The sequence below is a fragment of the Chiloscyllium plagiosum genome, unplaced genomic scaffold (genome assembly GCF_037043375.1).
Source record: "Chiloscyllium plagiosum isolate Xiang-an unplaced genomic scaffold, Cpla_swu_hap1 HiC_scaffold_3, whole genome shotgun sequence".
NCBI lineage: Eukaryota > Metazoa > Chordata > Chondrichthyes > Orectolobiformes > Hemiscylliidae > Chiloscyllium > Chiloscyllium plagiosum.
This window is the reverse complement of record NW_028270141.1, coordinates 123,174,123-123,202,063: the sequence shown is the minus strand read 5'-3', so window position 1 is coordinate 123,202,063 and position 27,941 is coordinate 123,174,123. Positions and strand designations below refer to the sequence as shown.

General features: G+C 51.8%; 16 non-coding genes and 1 pseudogene across 16 annotated transcripts; all 17 read right to left on the bottom strand.

Annotated features, from left to right (window-relative positions):
• Positions 1-1,028: 1,028 nt before the first annotated feature.
• On the bottom strand, positions 1,029-1,147 carry LOC148150867 (5S ribosomal RNA). Its single transcript, XR_015756356.1, has one exon. It is a non-coding gene; the product is annotated as a 5S ribosomal RNA (ribosomal RNA).
• A 1,549-nt stretch (positions 1,148-2,696) lies between these two features.
• Positions 2,697-2,815, bottom strand: LOC148150866 (5S ribosomal RNA). Its single transcript, XR_015756355.1, has one exon. It is a non-coding gene; the product is annotated as a 5S ribosomal RNA (ribosomal RNA).
• A 1,546-nt stretch (positions 2,816-4,361) lies between these two features.
• LOC148150865 (5S ribosomal RNA) lies at positions 4,362-4,480 on the bottom strand. Its single transcript, XR_015756354.1, has one exon. It is a non-coding gene; the product is annotated as a 5S ribosomal RNA (ribosomal RNA).
• A 1,546-nt stretch (positions 4,481-6,026) lies between these two features.
• Positions 6,027-6,145, bottom strand: LOC148150864 (5S ribosomal RNA). Its single transcript, XR_015756353.1, has one exon. It is a non-coding gene; the product is annotated as a 5S ribosomal RNA (ribosomal RNA).
• A 1,546-nt stretch (positions 6,146-7,691) lies between these two features.
• Positions 7,692-7,810, bottom strand: LOC148150863 (5S ribosomal RNA). Its single transcript, XR_015756352.1, has one exon. It is a non-coding gene; the product is annotated as a 5S ribosomal RNA (ribosomal RNA).
• A 1,546-nt stretch (positions 7,811-9,356) lies between these two features.
• LOC148150862 (5S ribosomal RNA) lies at positions 9,357-9,475 on the bottom strand. Its single transcript, XR_015756350.1, has one exon. It is a non-coding gene; the product is annotated as a 5S ribosomal RNA (ribosomal RNA).
• Positions 9,476-11,021: 1,546 nt separating this feature from the next.
• Positions 11,022-11,140, bottom strand: LOC148150861 (5S ribosomal RNA). Its single transcript, XR_015756349.1, has one exon. It is a non-coding gene; the product is annotated as a 5S ribosomal RNA (ribosomal RNA).
• A 1,546-nt stretch (positions 11,141-12,686) lies between these two features.
• On the bottom strand, positions 12,687-12,805 carry LOC148150860 (5S ribosomal RNA). The gene has a single exon (XR_015756258.1). It is a non-coding gene; the product is annotated as a 5S ribosomal RNA (ribosomal RNA).
• A 1,546-nt stretch (positions 12,806-14,351) lies between these two features.
• LOC148150859 (5S ribosomal RNA) lies at positions 14,352-14,470 on the bottom strand (annotated as a pseudogene).
• Positions 14,471-16,019: 1,549 nt separating this feature from the next.
• LOC148150858 (5S ribosomal RNA) lies at positions 16,020-16,138 on the bottom strand. The gene has a single exon (XR_015756779.1). It is a non-coding gene; the product is annotated as a 5S ribosomal RNA (ribosomal RNA).
• Positions 16,139-17,684: 1,546 nt separating this feature from the next.
• LOC148150857 (5S ribosomal RNA) lies at positions 17,685-17,803 on the bottom strand. The gene has a single exon (XR_015756348.1). It is a non-coding gene; the product is annotated as a 5S ribosomal RNA (ribosomal RNA).
• A 1,546-nt stretch (positions 17,804-19,349) lies between these two features.
• LOC148150856 (5S ribosomal RNA) lies at positions 19,350-19,468 on the bottom strand. Its single transcript, XR_015755406.1, has one exon. It is a non-coding gene; the product is annotated as a 5S ribosomal RNA (ribosomal RNA).
• A 1,546-nt stretch (positions 19,469-21,014) lies between these two features.
• LOC148150855 (5S ribosomal RNA) lies at positions 21,015-21,133 on the bottom strand. The gene has a single exon (XR_015755851.1). It is a non-coding gene; the product is annotated as a 5S ribosomal RNA (ribosomal RNA).
• Positions 21,134-22,675: 1,542 nt separating this feature from the next.
• On the bottom strand, positions 22,676-22,794 carry LOC148150854 (5S ribosomal RNA). The gene has a single exon (XR_015755344.1). It is a non-coding gene; the product is annotated as a 5S ribosomal RNA (ribosomal RNA).
• A 1,549-nt stretch (positions 22,795-24,343) lies between these two features.
• LOC148150853 (5S ribosomal RNA) lies at positions 24,344-24,462 on the bottom strand. Its single transcript, XR_015756778.1, has one exon. It is a non-coding gene; the product is annotated as a 5S ribosomal RNA (ribosomal RNA).
• A 1,546-nt stretch (positions 24,463-26,008) lies between these two features.
• On the bottom strand, positions 26,009-26,127 carry LOC148150852 (5S ribosomal RNA). The gene has a single exon (XR_015756302.1). It is a non-coding gene; the product is annotated as a 5S ribosomal RNA (ribosomal RNA).
• Positions 26,128-27,676: 1,549 nt separating this feature from the next.
• LOC148150851 (5S ribosomal RNA) lies at positions 27,677-27,795 on the bottom strand. Its single transcript, XR_015755763.1, has one exon. It is a non-coding gene; the product is annotated as a 5S ribosomal RNA (ribosomal RNA).
• Between the last annotated feature and the right edge of the window lie 146 nt (positions 27,796-27,941).

Genomic DNA, 27,941 nt, shown 5'->3' with positions numbered 1-27,941 from the left:
TGGATCCTTATCCACTTTGGTGGCAAGAACAGGAAGGCAGATTACCACCTAAGTGGAATCAATTTAGGTAAAGGGGCAGTACAGAGAGATCTGGGGGTTCTTGTACACCACTCAATGAAGGTAAGCATGCAGGTACAGCAGGTAGTGAAGAAGGCTAATAGCATGCTGGCCTTCATAACAAGAGGGATTGAGTATAGAAGCAAAGAGGTCCTTCTGCAGCTGTACAGGGCCCTGGTGAGACCACACCTGGAGTACTGTGTGCAGTTCTGGTCTCCAAATTTGAGGAGAGACATTCTGGCTATTGAGGGAATGCAGCGTAGGTTCACGAGGTCAATTCCTGGAATGGCGGGATTACCTTACACTGAAAGACTGGAGCGACTGGGCTTGTGTACCCTTGAGTTTAGAAGACTGAGAGGGGATCTGGTTGAGACATATAAGATGATCAAAGGATTGGACACTCTGGCGGCAGGCAACATGTTTCCGCTGCGGGGTGAGTGCCGAAACAGAGGACACAGCTTAAAAATACGGGGTAGACCATTTAGGACAGAGATGAGGAGAAACTTCTTCACCCAGAGAGTGGTGGCTGTGTGGAATGCTCTGCCCCAGAGGGCAGTGGAGGCCCAGTCTCTGGATTCATTTAAGAAAGAGTTGGATAGAGCTCTCAAGGATAGTGGAATCAAGGGTTATGGAGATAAGGCAGGAACAGGATACTGATTAAGGATGATCAGCCATGATCATATTGAATGGTGGTGCAGGCTGGAAGGGCAGAATGGCCAACTCCTGCACCTATTGTCTATTGTCCGCCTTTCCTGACTGCCACCCGCAGACAGCGTGCAGCCCCAATCCCTTTCTTTCCGCCTTTCTTGCTGATTTTGGCAGCGCTCCGCTCTCCTCCCCTCCGTGTCTCGTGCCTGCAGGAGACTGATGCCAGGCACAGCAGCAGCAGCAGCAAAAATAACCTGCCGCTCCATTGCCTGGCACAAGACAAGTGCAGAGGGGTGACTTGAGCAGCCACTGCTGGCGGAAAAAGCCTACTGCACCTGGTATTCCCAGGCGGTCTCCCATCCAAGTACTAACCAGGCCTGAGTCTGCTTAGCTTCCGAGATCAGACGAGATCGGGCGTTTTCAGACTAGTATGGCCGTAGGCGCTGGCCCCTGCCTTTTCTCCCTACTTCAAGGCGTGCTGGCCAGCCACATTTTCTTTCTTGCTCTTTCTCTTTATCCCCTTTGGCTTTTTTTTCTCTTTTCTCTTTGCTCTTCCTCCTCCGTGCGTGCTTCCCTCCCTCCGTCCCTCCAGCTGCCTTTCAGCCAGCCCTTGCCCACCAGGCTCCTGTAGTCTCCCACATCCCCACACAGGCCAACTGCAAGCCCTCCCCCTGCTTCATAGGGCCGCAGCCTGCATTCTCTCATCCTTCCACACTCCTCCACCCCTCCATTTCGGAATGCCGGGCACTGACCAGTGGGGTACCGCACGGATCAGTACTGGGACCGCAGCTTTTTACAATCTATCTTCAGGATATACAAGATGGTATTAGCAATAACATTCGCAAATTTCATCAGCTGGGTGGCAGGGTGAAATGTGATGAGGATGTTAGGAGATTACAGGGTGACCTGGACAAGTTAGGTGAGTGCTCAGATGCATGGCAGATGCACTTTCACGTGGATAAATGGATCCTTATCCACTTTGGTGGCAAGAACAGGAAGGCAGATTACCACCTAAGTGGAATCAATTTAGGTAAAGGGGCAGTACAGAGAGATCTGGGGGTTCTTGTACACCACTCAATGAAGGTAAGCATGCAGGTACAGCAGGTAGTGAAGAAGGCTAATAGCATGCTGGCCTTCATAACAAGAGGGATTGAGTATAGAAGCAAAGAGGTCCTTCTGCAGCTGTACAGGGCCCTGGTGAGACCACACCTGGAGTACTGTGTGCAGTTCTGGTCTCCAAATTTGAGGAGAGACATTCTGGCTATTGAGGGAATGCAGCGTAGGTTCACGAGGTCAATTCCTGGAATGGCGGGATTACCTTACACTGAAAGACTGGAGCGACTGGGCTTGTGTACCCTTGAGTTTAGAAGACTGAGAGGGGATCTGGTTGAGACATATAAGATGATCAAAGGATTGGACACTCTGGCGGCAGGCAACATGTTTCCGCTGCGGGGTGAGTGCCGAAACAGAGGACACAGCTTAAAAATACGGGGTAGACCATTTAGGACAGAGATGAGGAGAAACTTCTTCACCCAGAGAGTGGTGGCTGTGTGGAATGCTCTGCCCCAGAGGGCAGTGGAGGCCCAGTCTCTGGATTCATTTAAGAAAGAGTTGGATAGAGCTCTCAAGGATAGTGGAATCAAGGGTTATGGAGATAAGGCAGGAACAGGATACTGATTAAGGATGATCAGCCATGATCATATTGAATGGTGGTGCAGGCTGGAAGGGCAGAATGGCCAACTCCTGCACCTATTGTCTATTGTCCGCCTTTCCTGACTGCCACCCGCAGACAGCGTGCAGCCCCAATCCCTTTCTTTCCGCCTTTCTTGCTGATTTTGGCAGCGCTCCGCTCTCCTCCCCTCCGTGTCTCGTGCCTGCAGGAGACTGATGCCAGGCACAGCAGCAGCAGCAGCAAAAATAACCTGCCGCTCCATTGCCTGGCACAAGACAAGTGCAGAGGGGTGACTTGAGCAGCCACTGCTGGCGGAAAAAGCCTACTGCACCTGGTATTCCCAGGCGGTCTCCCATCCAAGTACTAACCAGGCCTGAGTCTGCTTAGCTTCCGAGATCAGACGAGATCGGGCGTTTTCAGACTAGTATGGCCGTAGGCGCTGGCCCCTGCCTTTTCTCCCTACTTCAAGGCGTGCTGGCCAGCCACATTTTCTTTCTTGCTCTTTCTCTTTATCCCCTTTGGCTTTTTTTTCTCTTTTCTCTTTGCTCTTCCTCCTCCGTGCGTGCTTCCCTCCCTCCGTCCCTCCAGCTGCCTTTCAGCCAGCCCTTGCCCACCAGGCTCCTGTAGTCTCCCACATCCCCACACAGGCCAACTGCAAGCCCTCCCCCTGCTTCATAGGGCCGCAGCCTGCATTCTCTCATCCTTCCACACTCCTCCACCCCTCCATTTCGGAATGCCGGGCACTGACCAGTGGGGTACCGCACGGATCAGTACTGGGACCGCAGCTTTTTACAATCTATCTTCAGGATATACAAGATGGTATTAGCAATAACATTCGCAAATTTCATCAGCTGGGTGGCAGGGTGAAATGTGATGAGGATGTTAGGAGATTACAGGGTGACCTGGACAAGTTAGGTGAGTGCTCAGATGCATGGCAGATGCACTTTCACGTGGATAAATGGATCCTTATCCACTTTGGTGGCAAGAACAGGAAGGCAGATTACCACCTAAGTGGAATCAATTTAGGTAAAGGGGCAGTACAGAGAGATCTGGGGGTTCTTGTACACCACTCAATGAAGGTAAGCATGCAGGTACAGCAGGTAGTGAAGAAGGCTAATAGCATGCTGGCCTTCATAACAAGAGGGATTGAGTATAGAAGCAAAGAGGTCCTTCTGCAGCTGTACAGGGCCCTGGTGAGACCACACCTGGAGTACTGTGTGCAGTTCTGGTCTCCAAATTTGAGGAGAGACATTCTGGCTATTGAGGGAATGCAGCGTAGGTTCACGAGGTCAATTCCTGGAATGGCGGGATTACCTTACACTGAAAGACTGGAGCGACTGGGCTTGTGTACCCTTGAGTTTAGAAGACTGAGAGGGGATCTGGTTGAGACATATAAGATGATCAAAGGATTGGACACTCTGGCGGCAGGCAACATGTTTCCGCTGCGGGGTGAGTGCCGAAACAGAGGACACAGCTTAAAAATACGGGGTAGACCATTTAGGACAGAGATGAGGAGAAACTTCTTCACCCAGAGAGTGGTGGCTGTGTGGAATGCTCTGCCCCAGAGGGCAGTGGAGGCCCAGTCTCTGGATTCATTTAAGAAAGAGTTGGATAGAGCTCTCAAGGATAGTGGAATCAAGGGTTATGGAGATAAGGCAGGAACAGGATACTGATTAAGGATGATCAGCCATGATCATATTGAATGGTGGTGCAGGCTGGAAGGGCAGAATGGCCAACTCCTGCACCTATTGTCTATTGTCCGCCTTTCCTGACTGCCACCCGCAGACAGCGTGCAGCCCCAATCCCTTTCTTTCCGCCTTTCTTGCTGATTTTGGCAGCGCTCCGCTCTCCTCCCCTCCGTGTCTCGTGCCTGCAGGAGACTGATGCCAGGCACAGCAGCAGCAGCAAAAATAACCTGCCGCTCCATTGCCTGGCACAAGACAAGTGCAGAGGGGTGACTTGAGCAGCCACTGCTGGCGGAAAAAGCCTACTGCACCTGGTATTCCCAGGCGGTCTCCCATCCAAGTACTAACCAGGCCTGAGTCTGCTTAGCTTCCGAGATCAGACGAGATCGGGCGTTTTCAGACTAGTATGGCCGTAGGCGCTGGCCCCTGCCTTTTCTCCCTACTTCAAGGCGTGCTGGCCAGCCACATTTTCTTTCTTGCTCTTTCTCTTTATCCCCTTTGGCTTTTTTTTCTCTTTTCTCTTTGCTCTTCCTCCTCCGTGCGTGCTTCCCTCCCTCCGTCCCTCCAGCTGCCTTTCAGCCAGCCCTTGCCCACCAGGCTCCTGTAGTCTCCCACATCCCCACACAGGCCAACTGCAAGCCCTCCCCCTGCTTCATAGGGCCGCAGCCTGCATTCTCTCATCCTTCCACACTCCTCCACCCCTCCATTTCGGAATGCCGGGCACTGACCAGTGGGGTACCGCACGGATCAGTACTGGGACCGCAGCTTTTTACAATCTATCTTCAGGATATACAAGATGGTATTAGCAATAACATTCGCAAATTTCATCAGCTGGGTGGCAGGGTGAAATGTGATGAGGATGTTAGGAGATTACAGGGTGACCTGGACAAGTTAGGTGAGTGCTCAGATGCATGGCAGATGCACTTTCACGTGGATAAATGGATCCTTATCCACTTTGGTGGCAAGAACAGGAAGGCAGATTACCACCTAAGTGGAATCAATTTAGGTAAAGATGCAGTACAGAGAGATCTGGGGGTTCTTGTACACCACTCAATGAAGGTAAGCATGCAGGTACAGCAGGTAGTGAAGAAGGCTAATAGCATGCTGGCCTTCATAACAAGAGGGATTGAGTATAGAAGCAAAGAGGTCCTTCTGCAGCTGTACAGGGCCCTGGTGAGACCACACCTGGAGTACTGTGTGCAGTTCTGGTCTCCAAATTTGAGGAGAGACATTCTGGCTGTTGAGGGAATGCAGCGTAGGTTCACGAGGTCAATTCCTGGAATGACGGGATTACCTTACACTGAAAGACTGGAGCGACTGGGCTTGTGTACCCTTGAGTTTAGAAGACTGAGAGGGGATCTGGTTGAGACATATAAGATGATCAAAGGATTGGACACTCTGGCGGCAGGCAACATGTTTCCGCTGCGGGGTGAGTGCCGAAACAGAGGACACAGCTTAAAAATACGGGGTAGACCATTTAGGACAGAGATGAGGAGAAACTTCTTCACCCAGAGAGTGGTGGCTGTGTGGAATGCTCTGCCCCAGAGGGCAGTGGAGGCCCAGTCTCTGGATTCATTTAAGAAAGAGTTGGATAGAGCTCTCAAGGATAGTGGAATCAAGGGTTATGGAGATAAGGCAGGAACAGGATACTGATTAAGGATGATCAGCCATGATCATATTGAATGGTGGTGCAGGCTGGAAGGGCAGAATGGCCAACTCCTGCACCTATTGTCTATTGTCCGCCTTTCCTGACTGCCACCCGCAGACAGCGTGCAGCCCCAATCCTTTTCTTTCTGCCTTTCTTGCTGATTTTGGCAGCGCTCCGCTCTCCTCCCCTCCGTGTCTCGTGCCTGCAGGAGACTGATGCCAGGCACAGCAGCAGCAGCAAAAATAACCTGCCGCTCCATTGCCTGGCACAAGACAAGTGCAGAGGGGTGACTTGAGCAGCCACTGCTGGCGGAAAAAGCCTACTGCACCTGGTATTCCCAGGCGGTCTCCCATCCAAGTACTAACCAGGCCTGAGTCTGCTTAGCTTCCGAGATCAGACGAGATCGGGCGTTTTCAGACTAGTATGGCCGTAGGCGCTGGCCCCTGCCTTTTCTCCCTACTTCAAGGCGTGCTGGCCAGCCACATTTTCTTTCTTGCTCTTTCTCTTTATCCCCTTTGGCTTTTTTTTCTCTTTTCTCTTTGCTCTTCCTCCTCCGTGCGTGCTTCCCTCCCTCCGTCCCTCCAGCTGCCTTTCAGCCAGCCCTTGCCCACCAGGCTCCTGTAGTCTCCCACATCCCCACACAGGCCAACTGCAAGCCCTCCCCCTGCTTCATAGGGCCGCAGCCTGCATTCTCTCATCCTTCCACACTCCTCCACCCCTCCATTTCGGAATGCCGGGCACTGACCAGTGGGGTACCGCACGGATCAGTACTGGGACCGCAGCTTTTTACAATCTATCTTCAGGATATACAAGATGGTATTAGCAATAACATTCGCAAATTTCATCAGCTGGGTGGCAGGGTGAAATGTGATGAGGATGTTAGGAGATTACAGGGTGACCTGGACAAGTTAGGTGAGTGCTCAGATGCATGGCAGATGCACTTTCACGTGGATAAATGGATCCTTATCCACTTTGGTGGCAAGAACAGGAAGGCAGATTACCACCTAAGTGGAATCAATTTAGGTAAAGGGGCAGTACAGAGAGATCTGGGGGTTCTTGTACACCACTCAATGAAGGTAAGCATGCAGGTACAGCAGGTAGTGAAGAAGGCTAATAGCATGCTGGCCTTCATAACAAGAGGGATTGAGTATAGAAGCAAAGAGGTCCTTCTGCAGCTGTACAGGGCCCTGGTGAGACCACACCTGGAGTACTGTGTGCAGTTCTGGTCTCCAAATTTGAGGAGAGACATTCTGGCTGTTGAGGGAATGCAGCGTAGGTTCACGAGGTCAATTCCTGGAATGACGGGATTACCTTACACTGAAAGACTGGAGCGACTGGGCTTGTGTACCCTTGAGTTTAGAAGACTGAGAGGGGATCTGGTTGAGACATATAAGATGATCAAAGGATTGGACACTCTGGCGGCAGGCAACATGTTTCCGCTGCGGGGTGAGTGCCGAAACAGAGGACACAGCTTAAAAATACGGGGTAGACCATTTAGGACAGAGATGAGGAGAAACTTCTTCACCCAGAGAGTGGTGGCTGTGTGGAATGCTCTGCCCCAGAGGGCAGTGGAGGCCCAGTCTCTGGATTCATTTAAGAAAGAGTTGGATAGAGCTCTCAAGGATAGTGGAATCAAGGGTTATGGAGATAAGGCAGGAACAGGATACTGATTAAGGATGATCAGCCATGATCATATTGAATGGTGGTGCAGGCTGGAAGGGCAGAATGGCCAACTCCTGCACCTATTGTCTATTGTCCGCCTTTCCTGACTGCCACCCGCAGACAGCGTGCAGCCCCAATCCCTTTCTTTCCGCCTTTCTTGCTGATTTTGGCAGCGCTCCGCTCTCCTCCCCTCCGTGTCTCGTGCCTGCAGGAGACTGATGCCAGGCACAGCAGCAGCAGCAAAAATAACCTGCCGCTCCATTGCCTGGCACAAGACAAGTGCAGAGGGGTGACTTGAGCAGCCACTGCTGGCGGAAAAAGCCTACTGCACCTGGTATTCCCAGGCGGTCTCCCATCCAAGTACTAACCAGGCCTGAGTCTGCTTAGCTTCCGAGATCAGACGAGATCGGGCGTTTTCAGACTAGTATGGCCGTAGGCGCTGGCCCCTGCCTTTTCTCCCTACTTCAAGGCGTGCTGGCCAGCCACATTTTCTTTCTTGCTCTTTCTCTTTATCCCCTTTGGCTTTTTTTTCTCTTTTCTCTTTGCTCTTCCTCCTCCGTGCGTGCTTCCCTCCCTCCGTCCCTCCAGCTGCCTTTCAGCCAGCCCTTGCCCACCAGGCTCCTGTAGTCTCCCACATCCCCACACAGGCCAACTGCAAGCCCTCCCCCTGCTTCATAGGGCCGCAGCCTGCATTCTCTCATCCTTCCACACTCCTCCACCCCTCCATTTCGGAATGCCGGGCACTGACCAGTGGGGTACCGCACGGATCAGTACTGGGACCGCAGCTTTTTACAATCTATCTTCAGGATATACAAGATGGTATTAGCAATAACATTCGCAAATTTCATCAGCTGGGTGGCAGGGTGAAATGTGATGAGGATGTTAGGAGATTACAGGGTGACCTGGACAAGTTAGGTGAGTGCTCAGATGCATGGCAGATGCACTTTCACGTGGATAAATGGATCCTTATCCACTTTGGTGGCAAGAACAGGAAGGCAGATTACCACCTAAGTGGAATCAATTTAGGTAAAGATGCAGTACAGAGAGATCTGGGGGTTCTTGTACACCACTCAATGAAGGTAAGCATGCAGGTACAGCAGGTAGTGAAGAAGGCTAATAGCATGCTGGCCTTCATAACAAGAGGGATTGAGTATAGAAGCAAAGAGGTCCTTCTGCAGCTGTACAGGGCCCTGGTGAGACCACACCTGGAGTACTGTGTGCAGTTCTGGTCTCCAAATTTGAGGAGAGACATTCTGGCTGTTGAGGGAATGCAGCGTAGGTTCACGAGGTCAATTCCTGGAATGACGGGATTACCTTACACTGAAAGACTGGAGCGACTGGGCTTGTGTACCCTTGAGTTTAGAAGACTGAGAGGGGATCTGGTTGAGACATATAAGATGATCAAAGGATTGGACACTCTGGCGGCAGGCAACATGTTTCCGCTGCGGGGTGAGTGCCGAAACAGAGGACACAGCTTAAAAATACGGGGTAGACCATTTAGGACAGAGATGAGGAGAAACTTCTTCACCCAGAGAGTGGTGGCTGTGTGGAATGCTCTGCCCCAGAGGGCAGTGGAGGCCCAGTCTCTGGATTCATTTAAGAAAGAGTTGGATAGAGCTCTCAAGGATAGTGGAATCAAGGGTTATGGAGATAAGGCAGGAACAGGATACTGATTAAGGATGATCAGCCATGATCATATTGAATGGTGGTGCAGGCTGGAAGGGCAGAATGGCCAACTCCTGCACCTATTGTCTATTGTCCGCCTTTCCTGACTGCCACCCGCAGACAGCGTGCAGCCCCAATCCCTTTCTTTCCGCCTTTCTTGCTGATTTTGGCAGCGCTCCGCTCTCCTCCCCTCCGTGTCTCGTGCCTGCAGGAGACTGATGCCAGGCACAGCAGCAGCAGCAAAAATAACCTGCCGCTCCATTGCCTGGCACAAGACAAGTGCAGAGGGGTGACTTGAGCAGCCACTGCTGGCGGAAAAAGCCTACTGCACCTGGTATTCCCAGGCGGTCTCCCATCCAAGTACTAACCAGGCCTGAGTCTGCTTAGCTTCCGAGATCAGACGAGATCGGGCGTTTTCAGACTAGTATGGCCGTAGGCGCTGGCCCCTGCCTTTTCTCCCTACTTCAAGGCGTGCTGGCCAGCCACATTTTCTTTCTTGCTCTTTCTCTTTATCCCCTTTGGCTTTTTTTTCTCTTTTCTCTTTGCTCTTCCTCCTCCGTGCGTGCTTCCCTCCCTCCGTCCCTCCAGCTGCCTTTCAGCCAGCCCTTGCCCACCAGGCTCCTGTAGTCTCCCACATCCCCACACAGGCCAACTGCAAGCCCTCCCCCTGCTTCATAGGGCCGCAGCCTGCATTCTCTCATCCTTCCACACTCCTCCACCCCTCCATTTCGGAATGCCGGGCACTGACCAGTGGGGTACCGCACGGATCAGTACTGGGACCGCAGCTTTTTACAATCTATCTTCAGGATATACAAGATGGTATTAGCAATAACATTCGCAAATTTCATCAGCTGGGTGGCAGGGTGAAATGTGATGAGGATGTTAGGAGATTACAGGGTGACCTGGACAAGTTAGGTGAGTGCTCAGATGCATGGCAGATGCACTTTCACGTGGATAAATGGATCCTTATCCACTTTGGTGGCAAGAACAGGAAGGCAGATTACCACCTAAGTGGAATCAATTTAGGTAAAGGGGCAGTACAGAGAGATCTGGGGGTTCTTGTACACCACTCAATGAAGGTAAGCATGCAGGTACAGCAGGTAGTGAAGAAGGCTAATAGCATGCTGGCCTTCATAACAAGAGGGATTGAGTATAGAAGCAAAGAGGTCCTTCTGCAGCTGTACAGGGCCCTGGTGAGACCACACCTGGAGTACTGTGTGCAGTTCTGGTCTCCAAATTTGAGGAGAGACATTCTGGCTATTGAGGGAATGCAGCGTAGGTTCACGAGGTCAATTCCTGGAATGGCGGGATTACCTTACACTGAAAGACTGGAGCGACTGGGCTTGTGTACCCTTGAGTTTAGAAGACTGAGAGGGGATCTGGTTGAGACATATAAGATGATCAAAGGATTGGACACTCTGGCGGCAGGCAACATGTTTCCGCTGCGGGGTGAGTGCCGAAACAGAGGACACAGCTTAAAAATACGGGGTAGACCATTTAGGACAGAGATGAGGAGAAACTTCTTCACCCAGAGAGTGGTGGCTGTGTGGAATGCTCTGCCCCAGAGGGCAGTGGAGGCCCAGTCTCTGGATTCATTTAAGAAAGCGTTGGATAGAGCTCTCAAGGATAGTGGAATCAAGGGTTATGGAGATAAGGCAGGAACAGGATACTGATTAAGGATGATCAGCCATGATCATATTGAATGGTGGTGCAGGCTGGAAGGGCAGAATGGCCAACTCCTGCACCTATTGTCTATTGTCCGCCTTTCCTGACTGCCACCCGCAGACAGCGTGCAGCCCCAATCCCTTTCTTTCCGCCTTTCTTGCTGATTTTGGCAGCGCTCCGCTCTCCTCCCCTCCGTGTCTCGTGCCTGCAGGAGACTGATGCCAGGCACAGCAGCAGCAGCAAAAATAACCTGCCGCTCCATTGCCTGGCACAAGACAAGTGCAGAGGGGTGACTTGAGCAGCCACTGCTGGCGGAAAAAGCCTACTGCACCTGGTATTCCCAGGCGGTCTCCCATCCAAGTACTAACCAGGCCTGAGTCTGCTTAGCTTCCGAGATCAGACGAGATCGGGCGTTTTCAGACTAGTATGGCCGTAGGCGCTGGCCCCTGCCTTTTCTCCCTACTTCAAGGCGTGCTGGCCAGCCACATTTTCTTTCTTGCTCTTTCTCTTTATCCCCTTTGGCTTTTTTTTCTCTTTTCTCTTTGCTCTTCCTCCTCCGTGCGTGCTTCCCTCCCTCCGTCCCTCCAGCTGCCTTTCAGCCAGCCCTTGCCCACCAGGCTCCTGTAGTCTCCCACATCCCCACACAGGCCAACTGCAAGCCCTCCCCCTGCTTCATAGGGCCGCAGCCTGCATTCTCTCATCCTTCCACACTCCTCCACCCCTCCATTTCGGAATGCCAGGCACTGACCAGTGGGGTACCGCACGGATCAGTACTGGGACCGCAGCTTTTTACAATCTATCTTCAGGATATACAAGATGGTATTAGCAATAACATTCGCAAATTTCATCAGCTGGGTGGCAGGGTGAAATGTGATGAGGATGTTAGGAGATTACAGGGTGACCTGGACAAGTTAGGTGAGTGCTCAGATGCATGGCAGATGCACTTTCACGTGGATAAATGGATCCTTATCCACTTTGGTGGCAAGAACAGGAAGGCAGATTACCACCTAAGTGGAATCAATTTAGGTAAAGGGGCAGTACAGAGAGATCTGGGGGTTCTTGTACACCACTCAATGAAGGTAAGCATGCAGGTACAGCAGGTAGTGAAGAAGGCTAATAGCATGCTGGCCTTCATAACAAGAGGGATTGAGTATAGAAGCAAAGAGGTCCTTCTGCAGCTGTACAGGGCCCTGGTGAGACCACACCTGGAGTACTGTGTGCAGTTCTGGTCTCCAAATTTGAGGAGAGACATTCTGGCTATTGAGGGAATGCAGCGTAGGTTCACGAGGTCAATTCCTGGAATGGCGGGATTACCTTACACTGAAAGACTGGAGCGACTGGGCTTGTGTACCCTTGAGTTTAGAAGACTGAGAGGGGATCTGGTTGAGACATATAAGATGATCAAAGGATTGGACACTCTGGCGGCAGGCAACATGTTTCCGCTGCGGGGTGAGTGCCGAAACAGAGGACACAGCTTAAAAATACGGGGTAGACCATTTAGGACAGAGATGAGGAGAAACTTCTTCACCCAGAGAGTGGTGGCTGTGTGGAATGCTCTGCCCCAGAGGGCAGTGGAGGCCCAGTCTCTGGATTCATTTAAGAAAGAGTTGGATAGAGCTCTCAAGGATAGTGGAATCAAGGGTTATGGAGATAAGGCAGGAACAGGATACTGATTAAGGATGATCAGCCATGATCATATTGAATGGTGGTGCAGGCTGGAAGGGCAGAATGGCCAACTCCTGCACCTATTGTCTATTGTCCGCCTTTCCTGACTGCCACCCGCAGACAGCGTGCAGCCCCAATCCCTTTCTTTCCGCCTTTCTTGCTGATTTTGGCAGCGCTCCGCTCTCCTCCCCTCCGTGTCTCGTGCCTGCAGGTGACTGATGCCAGGCACAGCAGCAGCAGCAAAAATAACCTGCCGCTCCATTGCCTGGCACAAGACAAGTGCAGAGGGATGACTTGAGCAGCCACTGCTGGCGGAAAAAGCCTACTGCACCTGGTATTCCCAGGCGGTCTCCCATCCAAGTACTAACCAGGCCGGAGTCTACTTAGCTTCCGAGATCAGACGAGATCGGGCGTTTTCAGACTAGTATGGCCGTAGGCGCTGGCCCCTGCCTTTTCTCCCTACTTCAAGGCGTGCTGGCCAGCCACATTTTCTTTCTTGCTCTTTCTCTTTATCCCCTTTGGCTTTTTTTTCTCTTTTCTCTTTGCTCTTCCTCCTCCGTGCGTGCTTCCCTCCCTCCGTCCCTCCAGCTGCCTTTCAGCCAGCCCTTGCCCACCAGGCTCCTGTAGTCTCCCACATCCCCACACAGGCCAACTGCAAGCCCTCCCCCTGCTTCATAGGGCCGCAGCCTGCATTCTCTCATCCTTCCACACTCCTCCACCCCTCCATTTCGGAATGCCGGGCACTGACCAGTGGGGTACCGCACGGATCAGTACTGGGACCGCAGCTTTTTACAATCTATCTTCAGGATATACAAGATGGTATTAGCAATAACATTCGCAAATTTCATCAGCTGGGTGGCAGGGTGAAATGTGATGAGGATGTTAGGAGATTACAGGGTGACCTGGACAAGTTAGGTGAGTGCTCAGATGCATGGCAGATGCACTTTCACGTGGATAAATGGATCCTTATCCACTTTGGTGGCAAGAACAGGAAGGCAGATTACCACCTAAGTGGAATCAATTTAGGTAAAGGGGCAGTACAGAGAGATCTGGGGGTTCTTGTACACCACTCAATGAAGGTAAGCATGCAGGTACAGCAGGTAGTGAAGAAGGCTAATAGCATGCTGGTCTTCATAACAAGAGGGATTGAGTATAGAAGCAAAGAGGTCCTTCTGCAGCTGTACAGGGCCCTGGTGAGACCACACCTGGAGTACTGTGTGCAGTTCTGGTCTCCAAATTTGAGGAGAGACATTCTGGCTATTGAGGGAATGCAGCGTAGGTTCACGAGGTCAATTCCTGGAATGGCGGGATTACCTTACACTGAAAGACTGGAGCGACTGGGCTTGTGTACCCTTGAGTTTAGAAGACTGAGAGGGGATCTGGTTGAGACATATAAGATGATCAAAGGATTGGACACTCTGGCGGCAGGCAACATGTTTCCGCTGCGGGGTGAGTGCCGAAACAGAGGACACAGCTTAAAAATACGGGGTAGACCATTTAGGACAGAGATGAGGAGAAACTTCTTCACCCAGAGAGTGGTGGCTGTGTGGAATGCTCTGCCCCAGAGGGCAGTGGAGGCCCAGTCTCTGGATTCATTTAAGAAAGAGTTGGATAGAGCTCTCAAGGATAGTGGAATCAAGGGTTATGGAGATAAGGCAGGAACAGGATACTGATTAAGGATGATCAGCCATGATCATATTGAATGGTGGTGCAGGCTGGAAGGGCAGAATGGCCAACTCCTGCACCTATTGTCTATTGTCCGCCTTTCCTGACTGCCACCCGCAGACAGCGTGCAGCCCCAATCCCTTTCTTTCCGCCTTTCTTGCTGATTTTGGCAGCGCTCCGCTCTCCTCCCCTCCGTGTCTCGTGCCTGCAGGAGACTGATGCCAGGCACAGCAGCAGCAGCAAAAATAACCTGCCGCTCCATTGCCTGGCACAAGACAAGTGCAGAGGGGTGACTTGAGCAGCCACTGCTGGCGGAAAAAGCCTACTGCACCTGGTATTCCCTGGCGGTCTCCGATCCAAGTACTAACCAGGCCTGAGTCTGCTTTGCTTCCGAGATCAGACGAGATCGGGCGTTTTCAGACTAGTATGGCCGTAGGCGCTGGCCCCTGCCTTTTCTCCCTACTTCAAGGCGTGCTGGCCAGCCACATTTTCTTTCTTGCTCTTTCTCTTTATCCCCTTTGGCTTTTTTTTCTCTTTTCTCTTTGCTCTTCCTCCTCCGTGCGTGCTTCCCTCCCTCCGTCCCTCCAGCTGCCTTTCAGCCAGCCCTTGCCCACCAGGCTCCTGTAGTCTCCCACATCCCCACACAGGCCAACTGCAAGCCCTCCCCCTGCTTCATAGGGCCGCAGCCTGCATTCTCTCATCCTTCCACACTCCTCCACCCCTCCATTTCGGAATGCCGGGCACTGACCAGTGGGGTACCGCACGGATCAGTACTGGGACCGCAGCTTTTTACAATCTATCTTCAGGATATACAAGATGGTATTAGCAATAACATTCGCAAATTTCATCAGCTGGGTGGCAGGGTGAAATGTGATGAGGATGTTAGGAGATTACAGGGTGACCTGGACAAGTTAGGTGAGTGCTCAGATGCATGGCAGATGCACTTTCACGTGGATAAATGGATCCTTATCCACTTTGGTGGCAAGAACAGGAAGGCAGATTACCACCTAAGTGGAATCAATTTAGGTAAAGGGGCAGTACAGAGAGATCTGGGGGTTCTTGTACACCACTCAATGAAGGTAAGCATGCAGGTACAGCAGGTAGTGAAGAAGGCTAATAGCATGCTGGCCTTCATAACAAGAGGGATTGAGTATAGAAGCAAAGAGGTCCTTCTGCAGCTGTACAGGGCCCTGGTGAGACCACACCTGGAGTACTGTGTGCAGTTCTGGTCTCCAAATTTGAGGAGAGACATTCTGGCTATTGAGGGAATGCAGCGTAGGTTCACGAGGTCAATTCCTGGAATGGCGGGATTACCTTACACTGAAAGACTGGAGCGACTGGGCTTGTGTACCCTTGAGTTTAGAAGACTGAGAGGGGATCTGGTTGAGACATATAAGATGATCAAAGGATTGGACACTCTGGCGGCAGGCAACATGTTTCCGCTGCGGGGTGAGTGCCGAAACAGAGGACACAGCTTAAAAATACGGGGTAGACCATTTAGGACAGAGATGAGGAGAAACTTCTTCACCCAGAGAGTGGTGGCTGTGTGGAATGCTCTGCCCCAGAGGGCAGTGGAGGCCCAGTCTCTGGATTCATTTAAGAAAGAGTTGGATAGAGCTCTCAAGGATAGTGGAATCAAGGGTTATGGAGATAAGGCAGGAACAGGATACTGATTAAGGATGATCAGCCATGATCATATTGAATGGTGGTGCAGGCTGGAAGGGCAGAATGGCCAACTCCTGCACCTATTGTCTATTGTCCGCCTTTCCTGACTGCCACCCGCAGACAGCGTGCAGCCCCAATCCCTTTCTTTCCGCCTTTCTTGCTGATTTTGGCAGCGCTCCGCTCTCCTCCCCTCCGTGTCTCGTGCCTGCAGGAGACTGATGCCAGGCACAGCAGCAGCAGCAGCAAAAATAACCTGCCGCTCCATTGCCTGGCACAAGACAAGTGCAGAGGGGTGACTTGAGCAGCCACTGCTGGCGGAAAAAGCCTACTGCACCTGGTATTCCCAGGCGGTCTCCCATCCAAGTACTAACCAGGCCTGAGTCTGCTTAGCTTCCGAGATCAGACGAGATCAGGCGTTTTCAGACTAGTATGGCCGTAGGCGCTGGCCCCTGCCTTTTCTCCCTACTTCAAGGCGTGCTGGCCAGCCACATTTTCTTTCTTGCTCTTTCTCTTTATCCCCTTTGGCTTTTTTTTCTCTTTTCTCTTTGCTCTTCCTCCTCCGTGCGTGCTTCCCTCCCTCCGTCCCTCCAGCTGCCTTTCAGCCAGCCCTTGCCCACCAGGCTCCTGTAGTCTCCCACATCCCCACACAGGCCAACTGCAAGCCCTCCCCCTGCTTCATAGGGCCGCAGCCTGCATTCTCTCATCCTTCCACACTCCTCCACCCCTCCATTTCGGAATGCCAGGCACTGACCAGTGGGGTACCGCACGGATCAGTACTGGGACCGCAGCTTTTTACAATCTATCTTCAGGATATACAAGATGGTATTAGCAATAACATTCGCAAATTTCATCAGCTGGGTGGCAGGGTGAAATGTGATGAGGATGTTAGGAGATTACAGGGTGACCTGGACAAGTTAGGTGAGTGCTCAGATGCATGGCAGATGCACTTTCACGTGGATAAATGGATCCTTATCCACTTTGGTGGCAAGAACAGGAAGGCAGATTACCACCTAAGTGGAATCAATTTAGGTAAAGGGGCAGTACAGAGAGATCTGGGGGTTCTTGTACACCACTCAATGAAGGTAAGCATGCAGGTACAGCAGGTAGTGAAGAAGGCTAATAGCATGCTGGCCTTCATAACAAGAGGGATTGAGTATAGAAGCAAAGAGGTCCTTCTGCAGCTGTACAGGGCCCTGGTGAGACCACACCTGGAGTACTGTGTGCAGTTCTGGTCTCCAAATTTGAGGAGAGACATTCTGGCTATTGAGGGAATGCAGCGTAGGTTCACGAGGTCAATTCCTGGAATGGCGGGATTACCTTACACTGAAAGACTGGAGCGACTGGGCTTGTGTACCCTTGAGTTTAGAAGACTGAGAGGGGATCTGGTTGAGACATATAAGATGATCAAAGGATTGGACACTCTGGCGGCAGGCAACATGTTTCCGCTGCGGGGTGAGTGCCGAAACAGAGGACACAGCTTAAAAATACGGGGTAGACCATTTAGGACAGAGATGAGGAGAAACTTCTTCACCCAGAGAGTGGTGGCTGTGTGGAATGCTCTGCCCCAGAGGGCAGTGGAGGCCCAGTCTCTGGATTCATTTAAGAAAGAGTTGGATAGAGCTCTCAAGAATAGTGGAATCAAGGGTTATGGAGATAAGGCAGGAACAGGATACTGATTAAGGATGATCAGCCATGATCATATTGAATGGTGGTGCAGGCTGGAAGGGCAGAATGGCCAACTCCTGCACCTATTGTCTATTGTCTGCCTTTCCTGACTGCCACCCGCAGACAGCGTGCAGCCCCAATCCCTTTCTTTCCGCCTTTCTTGCTGATTTTGGCAGCGCTCCGCTCTCCTCCCTTCCGTGTCTCGTGCCTGCAGGAGACTGATGCCAGGCACAGCAGCAGCAGCAAAAATAACCTGCCGCTCCATTGCCTGGCACAAGACAAGTGCAGAGGGGTGACTTGAGCAGCCACTGCTGGCGGAAAAAGCCTACTGCACCTGGTATTCCCAGGCGGTCTCCCATCCAAGTACTAACCAGGCCTGAGTCTGCTTAGCTTCCGAGATCAGACGAGATCGGGCGTTTTCAGACTAGTATGGCCGTAGGCGCTGGCCCCTGCCTTTTCTCCCTACTTCAAGGCATGCTGGCCAGCCACATTTTCTTTCTTGCTCTTTCTCTTTATCCCCTTTGGCTTTTTTTTCTCTTTTCTCTTTGCTCTTCCTCCTCCGTGCGTGCTTCCCTCCCTCCGTCCCTCCAGCTGCCTTTCAGCCAGCCCTTGCCCACCAGGCTCCTGTAGTCTCCCACATCCCCACACAGGCCAACTGCAAGCCCTCCCCCTGCTTCATAGGGCCGCAGCCTGCATTCTCTCATCCTTCCACACTCCTCCACCCCTCCATTTCGGAATGCCAGGCACTGACCAGTGGGGTACCGCACGGATCAGTACTGGGACCGCAGCTTTTTACAATCTATCTTCAGGATATACAAGATGGTATTAGCAATAACATTCGCAAATTTCATCAGCTGGGTGGCAGGGTGAAATGTGATGAGGATGTTAGGAGATTACAGGGTGACCTGGACAAGTTAGGTGAGTGCTCAGATGCATGGCAGATGCACTTTCACGTGGATAAATGGATCCTTATCCACTTTGGTGGCAAGAACAGGAAGGCAGATTACCACCTAAGTGGAATCAATTTAGGTAAAGGGGCAGTACAGAGAGATCTGGGGGTTCTTGTACACCACTCAATGAAGGTAAGCATGCAGGTACAGCAGGTAGTGAAGAAGGCTAATAGCATGCTGGCCTTCATAACAAGAGGGATTGAGTATAGAAGCAAAGAGGTCCTTCTGCAGCTGTACAGGGCCCTGGTGAGACCACACCTGGAGTACTGTGTGCAGTTCTGGTCTCCAAATTTGAGGAGAGACATTCTGGCTATTGAGGGAATGCAGCGTAGGTTCACGAGGTCAATTCCTGGAATGGCGGGATTACCTTACACTGAAAGACTGGAGCGACTGGGCTTGTGTACCCTTGAGTTTAGAAGACTGAGAGGGGATCTGGTTGAGACATATAAGATGATCAAAGGATTGGACACTCTGGCGGCAGGCAACATGTTTCCGCTGCGGGGTGAGTGCCGAAACAGAGGACACAGCTTAAAAATACGGGGTAGACCATTTAGGACAGAGATGAGGAGAAACTTCTTCACCCAGAGAGTGGTGGCTGTGTGGAATGCTCTGCCCCAGAGGGCAGTGGAGGCCCAGTCTCTGGATTCATTTAAGAAAGAGTTGGATAGAGTTCTCAAGGATAGTGGAATCAAGGGTTATGGAGATAAGGCAGGAACAGGATACTGATTAAGGATGATCAGCCATGATCATATTGAATGGTGGTGCAGGCTGGAAGGGCAGAATGGCCAACTCCTGCACCTATTGTCTATTGTCCGCCTTTCCTGACTGCCACCCGCAGACAGCGTGCAGCCCCAATCCCTTTCTTTCCGCCTTTCTTGCTGATTTTGGCAGCGCTCCGCTCTCCTCCCCTCCGTGTCTCGTGCCTGCAGGAGACTGATGCCAGGCACAGCAGCAGCAGCAAAAATAACCTGCCGCTCCATTGCCTGGCACAAGACAAGTGCAGAGGGGTGACTTGAGCAGCCACTGCTGGCGGAAAAAGCCTACTGCACCTGGTATTCCCAGGCGGTCTCCCATCCAAGTACGAACCAGGCCTGAGTCTGCTTAGCTTCCGAGATCAGACGAGATCGGGCGTTTTCAGACTAGTATGGCCGTAGGCGCTGGCCCCTGCCTTTTCTCCCTACTTCAAGGCGTGCTGGCCAGCCACATTTTCTTTCTTGCTCTTTCTCTTTATCCCCTTTGGCTTTTTTTTCTCTTTTCTCTTTGCTCTTCCTCCTCCGTGCGTGCTTCCCTCCCTCCGTCCCTCCAGCTGCCTTTCAGCCAGCCCTTGCCCACCAGGCTCCTGTAGTCTCCCACATCCCCACACAGGCCAACTGCAAGCCCTCCCCCTGCTTCATAGGGCCGCAGCCTGCATTCTCTCATCCTTCCACACTCCTCCACCCCTCCATTTCGGAATGCCGGGCACTGACCAGTGGGGTACCGCACGGATCAGTACTGGGACCGCAGCTTTTTACAATCTATCTTCAGGATATACAAGATGGTATTAGCAATAACATTCGCAAATTTCATCAGCTGGGTGGCAGGGTGAAATGTGATGAGGATGTTAGGAGATTACAGGGTGACCTGGACAAGTTAGGTGAGTGCTCAGATGCATGGCAGATGCACTTTCACGTGGATAAATGGATCCTTATCCACTTTGGTGGCAAGAACAGGAAGGCAGATTACCACCTAAGTGGAATCAATTTAGGTAAAGGGGCAGTACAGAGAGATCTGGGGGTTCTTGTACACCACTCAATGAAGGTAAGCATGCAGGTACAGCAGGTAGTGAAGAAGGCTAATAGCATGCTGGTCTTCATAACAAGAGGGATTGAGTATAGAAGCAAAGAGGTCCTTCTGCAGCTGTACAGGGCCCTGGTGAGACCACACCTGGAGTACTGTGTGCAGTTCTGGTCTCCAAATTTGAGGAGAGACATTCTGGCTATTGAGGGAATGCAGCGTAGGTTCACGAGGTCAATTCCTGGAATGGCGGGATTACCTTACACTGAAAGACTGGAGCGACTGGGCTTGTGTACCCTTGAGTTTAGAAGACTGAGAGGGGATCTGGTTGAGACATATAAGATGATCAAAGGATTGGACACTCTGGCGGCAGGCAACATGTTTCCGCTGCGGGGTGAGTGCCGAAACAGAGGACACAGCTTAAAAATACGGGGTAGACCATTTAGGATAGAGATGAGGAGAAACTTCTTCACCCAGAGAGTGGTGGCTGTGTGGAATGCTCTGCCCCAGAGGGCAGTGGAGGCCCAGTCTCTGGATTCATTTAAGAAAGAGTTGGATAGAGCTCTCAAGGATAGTGGAATCAAGGGTTATGGAGATAAGGCAGGAACAGGATACTGATTAAGGATGATCAGCCATGATCATATTGAATGGTGGTGCAGGCTGGAAGGGCAGAATGGCCAACTCCTGCACCTATTGTCTATTGTCCGCCTTTCCTGACTGCCACCCGCAGACAGCGTGCAGCCCCAATCCCTTTCTTTCCGCCTTTCTTGCTGATTTTGGCAGCGCTCCGCTCTCCTCCCCTCCGTGTCTCGTGCCTGCAGGAGACTGATGCCAGGCACAGCAGCAGCAGCAAAAATAACCTGCCGCTCCATTGCCTGGCACAAGACAAGTGCAGAGGGGTGACTTGAGCAGCCACTGCTGGCGGAAAAAGCCTACTGCACCTGGTATTCCCAGGCGGTCTCCCATCCAAGTACTAACCAGGCCTGAGTCTACTTAGCTTCCGAGATCAGACGAGATCAGGCGTTTTCAGACTAGTATGGCCGTAGGCGCTGGCCCCTGCCTTTTCTCCCTACTTCAAGGCGTGCTGGCCAGCCACATTTTCTTTCTTGCTCTTTCTCTTTATCCCCTTTGGCTTTTTTTTCTCTTTTCTCTTTGCTCTTCCTCCTCCGTGCGTGCTTCCCTCCCTCCGTCCCTCCAGCTGCCTTTCAGCCAGCCCTTGCCCACCAGGCTCCTGTAGTCTCCCACATCCCCACACAGGCCAACTGCAAGCCCTCCCCCTGCTTCATAGGGCCGCAGCCTGCATTCTCTCATCCTTCCACACTCCTCCACCCCTCCATTTCGGAATGCCGGGCACTGACCAGTGGGGTACCGCACGGATCAGTACTGGGACCGCAGCTTTTTACAATCTATCTTCAGGATATACAAGATGGTATTAGCAATAACATTCGCAAATTTCATCAGCTGGGTGGCAGGGTGAAATGTGATGAGGATGTTAGGAGATTACAGGGTGACCTGGACAAGTTAGGTGAGTGCTCAGATGCATGGCAGATGCACTTTCACGTGGATAAATGGATCCTTATCCACTTTGGTGGCAAGAACAGGAAGGCAGATTACCACCTAAGTGGAATCAATTTAGGTAAAGGGGCAGTACAGAGAGATCTGGGGGTTCTTGTACACCACTCAATGAAGGTAAGCATGCAGGTACAGCAGGTAGTGAAGAAGGCTACCTTCTGGCCTTCATAACAAGAGGGATTGAGTATAGAAGCAAAGAGGTCCTTCTGCAGCTGTACAGGGCCCTGGTGAGACCACACCTGGAGTACTGTGTGCAGTTCTGGTCTCCAAATTTGAGGAGAGACATTCTGGCTATTGAGGGAATGCAGCGTAGGTTCACGAGGTCAATTCCTGGAATGGCGGGATTACCTTACACTGAAAGACTGGAGCGACTGGGCTTGTGTACCCTTGAGTTTAGAAGACTGAGAGGGGATCTGGTTGAGACATATAAGATGATCAAAGGATTGGACACTCTGGCGGCAGGCAACATGTTTCCGCTGCGGGGTGAGTGCCGAAACAGAGGACACAGCTTAAAAATACGGGGTAGACCATTTAGGACAGAGATGAGGAGAAACTTCTTCACCCAGAGAGTGGTGGCTGTGTGGAATGCTCTGCCCCAGAGGGCAGTGGAGGCCCAGTCTCTGGATTCATTTAAGAAAGAGTTGGATAGAGCTCTCAAGGATAGTGGAATCAAGGGTTATGGAGATAAGGCAGGAACAGGATACTGATTAAGGATGATCAGCCATGATCATATTGAATGGTGGTGCAGGCTGGAAGGGCAGAATGGCCAACTCCTGCACCTATTGTCTATTGTCCGCCTTTCCTGACTGCCACCCGCAGACAGCGTGCAGCCCCAATCCCTTTCTTTCCGCCTTTCTTGCTGATTTTGGCAGCGCTCCGCTCTCCTCCCCTCCGTGTCTCGTGCCTGCAGGTGACTGATGCCAGGCACAGCAGCAGCAGCAAAAATAACCTGCCGCTCCATTGCCTGGCACAAGACAAGTGCAGAGGGATGACTTGAGCAGCCACTGCTGGCGGAAAAAGCCTACTGCACCTGGTATTCCCAGGCGGTCTCCCATCCAAGTACTAACCAGGCCTGAGTCTACTTAGCTTCCGAGATCAGACGAGATCGGGCGTTTTCAGACTAGTATGGCCGTAGGCGCTGGCCCCTGCCTTTTCTCCCTACTTCAAGGCGTGCTGGCCAGCCACATTTTCTTTCTTGCTCTTTCTCTTTATCCCCTTTGGCTTTTTTTTCTCTTTTCTCTTTGCTCTTCCTCCTCCGTGCGTGCTTCCCTCCCTCCGTCCCTCCAGCTGCCTTTCAGCCAGCCCTTGCCCACCAGGCTCCTGTAGTCTCCCACATCCCCACACAGGCCAACTGCAAGCCCTCCCCCTGCTTCATAGGGCCGCAGCCTGCATTCTCTCATCCTTCCACACTCCTCCACCCCTCCATTTCGGAATGCCGGGCACTGACCAGTGGGGTACCGCACGGATCAGTACTGGGACCGCAGCTTTTTACAATCTATCTTCAGGATATACAAGATGGTATTAGCAATAACATTCGCAAATTTCATCAGCTGGGTGGCAGGGTGAAATGTGATGAGGATCTTAGGAGATTACAGGGTGACCTGGACAAGTTAGGTGAGTGCTCAGATGCATGGCAGATGCACTTTCACGTGGATAAATGGATCCTTATCCACTTTGGTGGCAAGAACAGGAAGGCAGATTACCACCTAAGTGGAATCAATTTAGGTAAAGGGGCAGTACAGAGAGATCTGGGGGTTCTTGTACACCACTCAATGAAGGTAAGCATGCAGGTACAGCAGGTAGTGAAGAAGGCTAATAGCATGCTGGCCTTCATAACAAGAGGGATTGAGTATAGAAGCAAAGAGGTCCTTCTGCAGCTGTACAGGGCCCTGGTGAGACCACACCTGGAGTACTGTGTGCAGTTCTGGTCTCCAAATTTGAGGAGAGACATTCTGGCTATTGAGGGAATGCAGCGTAGGTTCACGAGGTCAATTCCTGGAATGGCGGGATTACCTTACACTGAAAGACTGGAGCGACTGGGCTTGTGTACCCTTGAGTTTAGAAGACTGAGAGGGGATCTGGTTGAGACATATAAGATGATCAAAGGATTGGACACTCTGGCGGCAGGCAACATGTTTCCGCTGCGGGGTGAGTGCCGAAACAGAGGACACAGCTTAAAAATACGGGGTAGACCATTTAGGACAGAGATGAGGAGAAACTTCTTCACCCAGAGAGTGGTGGCTGTGTGGAATGCTCTGCCCCAGAGGGCAGTGGAGGCCCAGTCTCTGGATTCATTTAAGAAAGAGTTGGATAGAGCTCTCAAGGATAGTGGAATCAAGGGTTATGGAGATAAGGCAGGAACAGGATACTGATTAAGGATGATCAGCCATGATCATATTGAATGGTGGTGCAGGCTGGAAGGGCAGAATGGCCAACTCCTGCACCTATTGTCTATTGTCCGCCTTTCCTGACTGCCACCCGCAGACAGCGTGCAGCCCCAATCCCTTTCTTTCCGCCTTTCTTGCTGATTTTGGCAGCGCTCCGCTCTCCTCCCCTCCGTGTCTCGTGCCTGCAGGAGACTGATGCCAGGCACAGCAGCAGCAGCAGCAAAAATAACCTGCCGCTCCATTGCCTGGCACAAGACAAGTGCAGAGGGGTGACTTGAGCAGCCACTGCTGGCGGAAAAAGCCTACTGCACCTGGTATTCCCAGGCGGTCTCCCATCCAAGTACTAACCAGGCCTGAGTCTGCTTAGCTTCCGAGATCAGACGAGATCAGGCGTTTTCAGACTAGTATGGCCGTAGGCGCTGGCCCCTGCCTTTTCTCCCTACTTCAAGGCGTGCTGGCCAGCCACATTTTCTTTCTTGCTCTTTGTCTTTATCCCCTTTGGCTTTTTTTTCTCTTTTCTCTTTGCTCTTCCTCCTCCGTGCGTGCTTCCCTCCCTCCGTCCCTCCAGCTGCCTTTCAGCCAGCCCTTGCCCACCAGGCTCCTGTAGTCTCCCACATCCCCACACAGGCCAACTGCAAGCCCTCCCCCTGCTTCATAGGGCCGCAGCCTGCATTCTCTCATCCTTCCACACTCCTCCACCCCTCCATTTCGGAATGCCAGGCACTGACCAGTGGGGTACCGCACGGATCAGTACTGGGACCGCAGCTTTTTACAATCTATCTTCAGGATATACAAGATGGTATTAGCAATAACATTCGCAAATTTCATCAGCTGGGTGGCAGGGTGAAATGTGATGAGGATGTTAGGAGATTACAGGGTGACCTGGACAAGTTAGGTGAGTGCTCAGATGCATGGCAGATGCACTTTCACGTGGATAAATGGATCCTTATCCACTTTGGTGGCAAGAACAGGAAGGCAGATTACCACCTAAGTGGAATCAATTTAGGTAAAGGGGCAGTACAGAGAGATCTGGGGGTTCTTGTACACCACTCAATGAAGGTAAGCATGCAGGTACAGCAGGTAGTGAAGAAGGCTAATAGCATGCTGGCCTTCATAACAAGAGGGATTGAGTATAGAAGCAAAGAGGTCCTTCTGCAGCTGTACAGGGCCCTGGTGAGACCACACCTGGAGTACTGTGTGCAGTTCTGGTCTCCAAATTTGAGGAGAGACATTCTGGCTATTGAGGGAATGCAGCGTAGGTTCACGAGGTCAATTCCTGGAATGGCGGGATTACCTTACACTGAAAGACTGGAGCGACTGGGCTTGTGTACCCTTGAGTTTAGAAGACTGAGAGGGGATCTGGTTGAGACATATAAGATGATCAAAGGATTGGACACTCTGGCGGCAGGCAACATGTTTCCGCTGCGGGGTGAGTGCCGAAACAGAGGACACAGCTTAAAAATACGGGGTAGACCATTTAGGACAGAGATGAGGAGAAACTTCTTCACCCAGAGAGTGGTGGCTGTGTGGAATGCTCTGCCCCAGAGGGCAGTGGAGGCCCAGTCTCTGGATTCATTTAAGAAAGAGTTGGATAGAGCTCTCAAGGATAGTGGAATCAAGGGTTATGGAGATAAGGCAGGAACAGGATACTGATTAAGGATGATCAGCCATGATCATATTGAATGGTGGTGCAGGCTGGAAGGGCAGAATGGCCAACTCCTGCACCTATTGTCTATTGTCCGCCTTTCCTGACTGCCACCCGCAGACAGCGTGCAGCCCCAATCCCTTTCTTTCCGCCTTTCTTGCTGATTTTGGCAGCGCTCCGCTCTCCTCCCCTCCGTGTCTCGTGCCTGCAGGTGACTGATGCCAGGCACAGCAGCAGCAGCAAAAATATCCTGCCGCTCCATTGCCTGGCACAAGACAAGTGCAGAGGGATGACTTGAGCAGCCACTGCTGGCGGAAAAAGCCTACTGCACCTGGTATTCCCAGGCGGTCTCCCATCCAAGTACTAACCAGGCCTGAGTCTACTTAGCTTCCGAGATCAGACGAGATTGGGCGTTTTCAGACTAGTATGGCCGTAGGCGCTGGCCCCTGCCTTTTCTCCCTACTTCAAGGCGTGCTGGCCAGCCACATTTTCTTTCTTGCTCTTTCTCTTTATCCCCTTTGGCTTTTTTTTCTCTTTTCTCTTTGCTCTTCCTCCTCCGTGCGTGCTTCCCTCCCTCCGTCCCTCCAGCTGCCTTTCAGCCAGCCCTTGCCCACCAGGCTCCTGTAGTCTCCCACATCCCCACACAGGCCAACTGCAAGCCCTCCCCCTGCTTCATAGGGCCGCAGCCTGCATTCTCTCATCCTTCCACACTCCTCCACCCCTCCATTTCGGAATGCCGGGCACTGACCAGTGGGGTACCGCACGGATCAGTACTGGGACCGCAGCTTTTTACAATCTATCTTCAGGATATACAAGATGGTATTAGCAATAACATTCGCAAATTTCATCAGCTGGGTGGCAGGGTGAAATGTGATGAGGATGTTAGGAGATTACAGGGTGACCTGGACAAGTTAGGTGAGTGCTCAGATGCATGGCAGATGCACTTTCACGTGGATAAATGGATCCTTATCCACTTTGGTGGCAAGAACAGGAAGGCAGATTACCACCTAAGTGGAATCAATTTAGGTAAAGGGGCAGTACAGAGAGATCTGGGGGTTCTTGTACACCACTCAATGAAGGTAAGCATGCAGGTACAGCAGGTAGTGAAGAAGGCTAATAGCATGCTGGCCTTCATAACAAGAGGGATTGAGTATAGAAGCAAAGAGGTCCTTCTGCAGCTGTACAGGGCCCTGGTGAGACCACACCTGGAGTACTGTGTGCAGTTCTGGTCTCCAAATTTGAGGAGAGACATTCTGGCTATTGAGGGAATGCAGCGTAGGTTCACGAGGTCAATTCCTGGAATGGCGGGATTACCTTACACTGAAAGACTGGAGCGACTGGGCTTGTGTACCCTTGAGTTTAGAAGACTGAGAGGGGATCTGGTTGAGACATATAAGATGATCAAAGGATTGGACACTCTGGCGGCAGGCAACATGTTTCCGCTGCGGGGTGAGTGCCGAAACAGAGGACACAGCTTAAAAATACGGGGTAGACCATTTAGGACAGAGATGAGGAGAAACTTCTTCACCCAGAGAGTGGTGGCTGTGTGGAATGCTCTGCCCCAGAGGGCAGTGGAGGCCCAGTCTCTGGATTCATTTAAGAAAGAGTTGGATAGAGCTCTCAAGGATAGTGGAATCAAGGGTTATGGAGATAAGGCAGGAACAGGATACTGATTAAGGATGATCAGCCATGATCATATTGAATGGTGGTGCAGGCTGGAAGGGCAGAATGGCCAACTCCTGCACCTATTGTCTATTGTCCGCCTTTCCTGACTGCCACCCGCAGACAGCGTGCAGCCCCAATCCCTTTCTTTCCGCCTTTCTTGCTGATTTTGGCAGCGCTCCGCTCTCCTCCCCTCCGTGTCTCGTGCCTGCAGGAGACTGATGCCAGGCACAGCAGCAGCAGCAGCAAAAATAACCTGCCGCTCCATTGCCTGGCACAAGACAAGTGCAGAGGGGTGACTTGAGCAGCCACTGCTGGCGGAAAAAGCCTACTGCACCTGGTATTCCCAGGCGGTCTCCCATCCAAGTACTAACCAGGCCTGAGTCTGCTTAGCTTCCGAGATCAGACGAGATCAGGCGTTTTCAGACTAGCATGGCCGTAGGCGCTGGCCCCTGCCTTTTCTCCCTACTTCAAGGCGTGCTGGCCAGCCACATTTTCTTTCTTGCTCTTTCTCTTTATCCCCTTTGGCTTTTTTTTCTCTTTTCTCTTTGCTCTTCCTCCTCCGTGCGTGCTTCCCTCCCTCCGTCCCT